Here is a 7851-nt window from a genome sequence, read left to right on the forward strand (position 1 = left end):
CTGAATTTTATACTCTCATAATTTCTTCAAATCAAGCATCTAAGTTCCCTTTAATAACTAAAAGTATATGATCAAGTGAACCTTAATTATTTAATATTTAATCATATAAAAAATGCTAGTAGGATAAGATATTGTAACAGAAAAGATCTGCTAGCAATCTGAAAAAACAAAAAATTTATCTTGGTACTTCAACTCTTCAAACTAAGAGAAGTTAAGAATGACTTGGTTAAAATTAAGCCGTATCCACTGGTTCACTACATACCAAGATTAATGACACTTGAATATGTTTGAATCTTAAATATCATGATACTAATCACAATCTTAATTAATTTGTAAATACCGCCTCTACCGATACTTGTCAATAATTCTCCTTAAACTTTGTAACTATATAAATAATACCAGGTATTTTTTCCCCCTTACAAAAAGGTGCAGCAACTATCAATGAGGAATCTAAAGAAGAGGAAGAAGAGGATATTGATTTTGATTATGACAATTTTGAAGGTCTCTGATTCTTCCTTCCCATCGGAATCAAACTACTTTTCTTGAAAAAAATTATTTTTTATATTATTTATAAACAAGAATAGAAACTGATGTTTGATTTGCGTCATGGCAGTTGATGAAGAGGATATGCTTGAATATTACCTGGCCGAAAAATCTTATTCATCCACACATTCTTCCAAAAGAGCTAGTTAAACTATGTACGCAGCACTAGCAGGCATTGTTTTACAGTTCAACTTGCCGACTTTAGGGATTTTCTGCGATCCTTGTAGGATACAAAAGTATTTGGTTCAATGATGTTATTTAGGAGGAAATGAGTATTCATCACAAAATGTTAGATGTGTGACATTTCCTTTCACTAAAGGCAGATTTTAATCTGATAAATCATTTTTGTTCGTAGTTGTCAGTTGTCACCCTTGAATTTTTATAAAAGCATTAGTAGCTTATGGATGCACAAACATTAAACTCATGAATTTGAAGTAAAAGAAATTAGATGCATTTGGTCCATTGTGAATGTGTGTATCAATGTAAAAATGATTCTGTTAAGGAACTTACAATTTTTTGTTTTCTCTTTTTATTTACTTTCTATTCTACATGCTTGAAATTTAAATTTCTTAGAAGTTTGGAATGGGATAATTGAACCTCGAATTTTAAGATTGTTTCTTATTTCCCTCTTGAAAAATGTTTAGAAAATAATGTGGCATGGCATGTTACTAACTCTTGAATGAATAATGGGTTTTATTATCTCATTTTATCTAACAAGTGATTTCTATTTAGAATTTTGAAAGGTTCTATTTTTTTTAAAAAAATATAAATTGCATTTATAACAAACAAATGAAATTGCTTAGTACTTATAATAACAAATGAATTGAGTAGTACATATAATGAACTACTACCAAATTTATGTTCTATTTGGTTGAGATTAAATTATTGAATTTAATTTTGATGCACTGTTAATATAAAATAGTTTTATATACACATTCAACTATGTAACACCACATTAGCGAAAATAGTAACCATCTTCTACATTGACCATATAAATAATTATCTAAGAACAAAATGTAATTACACAATTGTGTAAAATATATTTTTCACTGATATTGCATTATAATTAAATTTTAAATTATTAATAAAAATGAGATATACTAACCACAGTGTGTTTATAACTTAAATAGTCTTATTAAACATTAGCAAGTCCTTTTTTTTATTAGAAGATAATTTCATTAATTGAAAGAGAGTTATTATGCAAGACAGATCAATATGAAGGAGACTAAAATTAGGATATCCCACCAAAATTATAAAAAACCAGATAACAACAAACACGTCAAAGACCTAAGAAAACCTAGTAACCCCAAGTCATCTTCGGCATTGCCATCAACAACCACAGGGTGCATCCCCAATCCATTCATCAGAAAAACTGAAAGACCTGCTTATAATGTCCACCACATCTGAGGCCTGATTTTTGAAGATCCTAGCATTCCTTTCTTGTCAAATTGTCCAAATAACTGCAAAGAAACCAATGACCCACCGCTTTCTCTCAATCTTTCGCACTGAAACATTTGTCCAACTTTCAAAGTGTTGCTTTAGTGAACCTGGCAATGTCCAAACCCTCCCAAGAGCAAATAGCCAAGCACACCACATCTGCCAAGTAATCTCACAACCAATAAACAAATGAAAGGAAGACTCTACAGACTTATAACATAAAACACACATATTATTATTCTGGTCAAGGACCCCTAATCTACACAGTCGATCCTTAGTAGTCGCCCGGCCAACCAACACAAATCAAGCAAACAAATCAATTCTTGGTGGGACGAACCCTCTCCAAATAGAACTAGTGAAGCTATAGCTAAGGATTTCCTCTGGAAGAATTTCCGCTTGCAACACATGCACAAAAGAGTTAGTTGAAAAAATACCTGACCTATCAAATTTCCATACTACTCTATCCTCTCTCTCATTTATTGGCCTAACCGAGTGTAACCTCTCATGAAGTTGGTTTACTAGCTCCAACTTCCATTAGAATAACTCTCTCCGCCATTGGAAAGTCCAAATCCACTCCATCCCATCCCAAAACCCACAATCCCCTATAATAGATCTTTTAAGGTTTGAGACCGAGAAAAGTTGTGGGAACACATCCTATAACGCTCCACTAGGTAACCATGTATCCTCCCAGAACTGGATTGTTCTGCCATTCTCCAGATCCATAGACAAGCCGATGATCATCTTCTCTCTCACATGTGGCTCCCTGATTTGTAAAAGGCATATATCCTTCCAAGGACCCCCTCTCGTAGGCATAGGCTGGACACTCAGCATCTCAGACAGATTCATATGATTACAGGAGCAAACCACTTTCTTCCATAGGGGGCAGTCCTCTTTCAAAAATTTCCACCACCACTTGAACAATAAGACTGTATTCCGAGCCACTACATCCCTAACCCCCAGACCACCTGCTTTTTTTGGCGCCATCACAAGATCCCATTTCACAAGCGGCATCCCATTCCTCCCATCCTCTTTACTCTACAAGAACCATCTTTGTAGTGAAATCAACTTCTCCGCCACTGCCTTAGGCATCTTGTATAAACTGAGATAGTAAATAGGTAGACTATTAAGAACAGACTTAATGAGAACCAGCTTACCCACTTTATTGAGTGTCTTTGCTTTCCACAGACTAAGCTTTTCTTCCACCTTATCAATTACTGGTTTCCATGTCTTCACCAGTCTCGGATTCGCTCCCAGAGAAATGCCCAGGTACCTAACCGGTAGCGTCGCCTCCTTACAATCCAACAAACTACACATCTTTCATGTCCATCGTTGGTCACAGTTAACTGGAATAAAGCTTGATTTCTCAAAGTTAATGCTCAACCCAAATATCATCTCGAAACATCGCAATAATCGTTTGTAGTTCCTGATAGTGGCCTCCTCAGTAGGACAGAACAGGATAGTATCATCTGCAAACTGCAAGTGGGACAACTCAATGTCATCCCGACCAACCAAGAGAGGAGAGATACGTCCATTCCTTACCGCCTCACCGATCATTCTATAAAGGACATCAACAACTAGTACAAACAGAAAAGGAGACAGAGGGTCACCTTGTCGAAGACCCCTTTCCATCTTGTCGAAGACCCCTTTCTATGAGATTGGTTTCGTGTGAATTGTAATTCCGAAGTCCACTAAAAATAATAGTTTCATACTCTCCTTTGTAAAGGAGCACACAACAATCTCATAAATAACACAGATCCTCCTAGAATTAAAGAGCATGATCATCCCCATGAACAAAGCATTGAAAGGGTCACAAAGTATATAATAAAACATTATGATCACTTTAATGAAGATTTTTAAACAAATAAGCATGCTCAATGATAACCTTTTTTCTTTTTTTTATTTCATAAAGTCCTAATATTTCTCATGTTAGTAACAAGCAACAAAACTTTGGGTTAAATAAATGAAGGAAAATCACCATTTTCTTGGCAATAATCCAAGTACCCTTTTTTTCTCTTGTACAACTAAAACTATATCAGAGGTTTCCTCCAATAGTACAGCTTGTCCTCTAAATCTTTAACATTTTCTAAAGTCTCAAATCTTATATTACATATGTTACATTGAAATATCTTTGATAATTTAATGTCCATGACAATAAAACTTTATCAGCATGGATCCTTGGCTTGCAACTATTAAGTGCATTTAGATTTTCTCTCCATAGAGGCATAAAAATATGAACTTCTATACACAGCCTTGATCAGTCATTGCTTGAGCAATGGTCAAAAAGGAAGAGATGATTGATCTATGTACCAGAGACGTAACATAATAACAAGCATATACAAGTATTAACTAGAATTCCATGTTTGAGGGGAGAAAAAGAGAAAAGAAACCATTGTCAACTTGAAGGTTTTGTATCATTTCAACAAATCCGCATCCAAGAATACAAACACATCATTGAACATAATTAAAAAAAATCTATAAGTATGTTGGGTTGGGGGTAAATATCGGGTGGATATTTTCATGGATGAGGCATGTGTAAGTTGTATACATCAAACTCATTCGCGAAACTTAGACCTCCTTTTATCCCCCAACCAAACACGTTGAAAAATTCCAGTACATAATTACAGAATTACAAGAACCTATCTTCTACCTTAATAATGAAATATAAGAACTTATAGCAAGCTAGATCATTGCAATTTGCATTACAATATGCAGAAACAGAGAAGTGAGATGTCATAGTCAAGAAATCGAGCCTATTTATTTTGGCATCCTAGTCAATTCAAATTGATCGCAAATAACAGTAAATTGTAGCCCAATCCTTAATCCATGAGAATCCCACATAAAGAATTGCTAATTTTAGAGGAGATATTTTCTTTATTTTCATAACTCTAAAAGGTCCACGACATGTATACATGTATAGTTTAATTTAATGGAAACAATATTTATTTTTCAAAATAAAATCAGAGAATATAGAGTTTAATTCGATTAGTATACCCAAAATATTAGATTAAAATAAACATTATATATCACATTAAGAAGAAAAGTACATGATTTGTATGAAAAGAACTTAAAAGAAACACCTACAATTTAGATTCAAAGTCCTCAGGTGACCAGTGCATCAAACTGCATTCATGATTCAATTCAAGTTCTCCAGCCACAACCTATAAGCAAGGAGAACGAAAGATTAAACAAAAGTTCCTCTATCAACCATCATAATTAAATGTTGATATCAAATTTTCCATAAGCTAAACAAAAATAGGAGTTACAAATGTGATGCTAATCAATTTGATATAAACTTGATGTTTTAATTTGAAAATTTATATTTTGAAATGATATATGTGAAATGATAAATGTGTGAATAAGGCTATTCAAGAGTAGCTTGACTAAAGCTTAATAAGATATGTATGCAGTTGCGTAAAAAGTAATCTACAAGCGCATCACACCATAGACGCCACCAAGGGGCTACTTTACAGAATAAGCCCAAATAAAATATAAATATAATAAAAATAATGTACATAGGAGAAAGAAAGTAAATATCTAACCCCTCTAGCTCCAGCTGCCATTGCAGGAGCAACAAGAATATTAGCTTTCCGTAGAACTTGAATTGCCTCCGGGGTACAAATCATGTTTCAACCTAGTACAACAAGTGGCTCCATGAGTATATATTATTAATAATATTACATTACATATGAGAATGAGAAAAAGAGGGTAAAGACCCAAAAATATATTATAAAAACAACTACCTTCTACTAGTATACGACAACCTAAATTAACAAAATTCATGGCATCGGATTGATTAATTTCATTCTGTGAAGCACGTGCAAATGCAAGATCACACCTTTCATTCCAGGGTTTTGATTCATCATAGTATTTAGACCGAGCATATGTCTTTGAATAGTCTCTATAAACAAAATCCATAAAATTATGTACAATTTTACAAAAATGAAGCACAAATGAATTAATGATAGAATTGATACAAACCTCAAACTTCTCTGTTGAGCTTTGATGTCTCTCAGAAATTGTATTTTTCATGTAGTCAAATCCATCCTCATCAACCAAATATCCTTTAGAATCTGAAAAATGCTTTTGTTAAGAAATATTCATATTTCTTGACAATAATGAAATGGAGTTAACTAAGGATTCTTAATTATGATTGGTATTAAGCTTAAATCTAGCAAGAAATAGTGCGGTGAATGGTTATGTTCTTGTTAGAATGAAAGAATTCATGCAGCCTCACAGCCAGTGCAGTAGCCTCCTAACATCATAACACAACAAATCACCTGATACGGAAATGGGAAGAGCACCATAAGCAATTAGCTTCTCCAAAACATGCATTGCAATCTTTTCAGAACCACTCACCATGCATCTGCAGGAAATAACAAATTAGATAAGTATTCTAGAATCAAGAAAGCGTTAAATCAGTTTAAGAAAAATCGAACCTTAATCCTTTGAGTTCTTTATTCATGTCAGAAAGCATGAGCTGCGCAAAGAAAACCTGCAGTTGAATCACAAAGTTGTCTTTAAGACCTTTTGAATCAATAGTTTCAGAGAAAACTATTTATAATTCTTGAAAATAATTAGGAATAATGGATGAGCATGTTATGACCCCCCTCTCTTTTTTTTTTCTTGAAATGATAAGCTGGCAGATATACATGTAAGCAATAAAATATTTCAAATCTCATTGAGAAGAAGCATATGCAGAAATTTGATATGAACTGCCACAAAAGGATATGTCATTGAGAAAGATAACAGGGAGAAACATTTCATACATAGTCACCCATTTTCGAATCTCAACATGCATTGCACAAAGTGTAAGGATTAAAAGATAAAATTACCAGCCCATAGCCAGTAGCTTCAGTTCGAAGAGTGGCACCAGACCAAAATATACTTGGCCTTGTAAAACTTTCATGCATAAGTAAGGCATACATATGAAAAATGCATAAATATATTTTTTTTAAAAAGAGTGTTTTCTGTCATGAATCCAAACTTAATCAATATCTCAACATTTTATGTTCCTGAACTGATTAGATATGTTACACACTGCACTATATTCAAATCGTATTGAGTATAGCAAAGAACTATATACGTATACCAGGGGAGGGAGGGGAGACGGTGGAGTAAATTTATATCAACCAACTTCAAAGGAGATAATAAGAGAGAATAGTATATCGACAAAAAAAATGTAGTCGAAAAAAAATTATTGATGCCCACCCTAGGATTGCTGATGCATATTATAACTCCAAATTTGAGGAATAATGGTAATGACTGAACCATGAGAATTCTGCCAACTAGTTAGGCAGGACTTGAGAATACTTTAAGTACCTGAAAATTATCGGTTAGACGTCTATACCATGTATATCGCGCTTAGGAGATACCGTGAAAAAATAAAAGATAAATACAGTAACAACTGACTAACTGTTGATCCAAACTTAAAAATATACAGCTCCTCTTGACAAAAGATATCAACCCATCTCGCAAATGGAATATGAACTTAAAGTCAAAAGTAATGTTAATAAATAAAATAAAACATATAGTATTCAACTTGTAATTTGTTATGCCATTTCATAAATTATGCATTGAACCTTGAAACATTTTACAATAAATATAGATAAACTATACTATCAACAAATTGTAGACTCAAAAATAACAACTATTCCCCAGGCTACGCTTTTGCAACCCCAAATAAGACACCACTCTCTAGTACCCTCTCTTTCTCTCTCTTTTTCCCCATTAGAAATTAGAACCAACTAAAATTACAAATGAAACAACACAATATTACTTTCACCAATCCATGAGAAAACTTTCAAGTTCCAAACTAATATATCTTTCCGTTCTCAAAAATTACACAAAATATGATGCCTTCGAACTGCAAAA

General features: G+C 33.4%; 1 long non-coding RNA gene across 1 annotated transcript; it reads right to left on the minus strand.

Annotated features, from left to right (window-relative positions):
- On the minus strand, positions 4931-6338 carry LOC110269794. Its single transcript, XR_002358554.1, has 4 exons — positions 6258-6338; positions 5959-6050; positions 5520-5878; positions 4931-5138 (listed from the first exon to the last, which is right to left on the minus strand). It is a non-coding gene; the product is annotated as an uncharacterized LOC110269794 (long non-coding RNA).

The sequence above is a fragment of the Arachis ipaensis genome, chromosome B03, assembly GCF_000816755.2.
Source record: "Arachis ipaensis cultivar K30076 chromosome B03, Araip1.1, whole genome shotgun sequence".
NCBI lineage: Eukaryota > Viridiplantae > Streptophyta > Magnoliopsida > Fabales > Fabaceae > Arachis > Arachis ipaensis.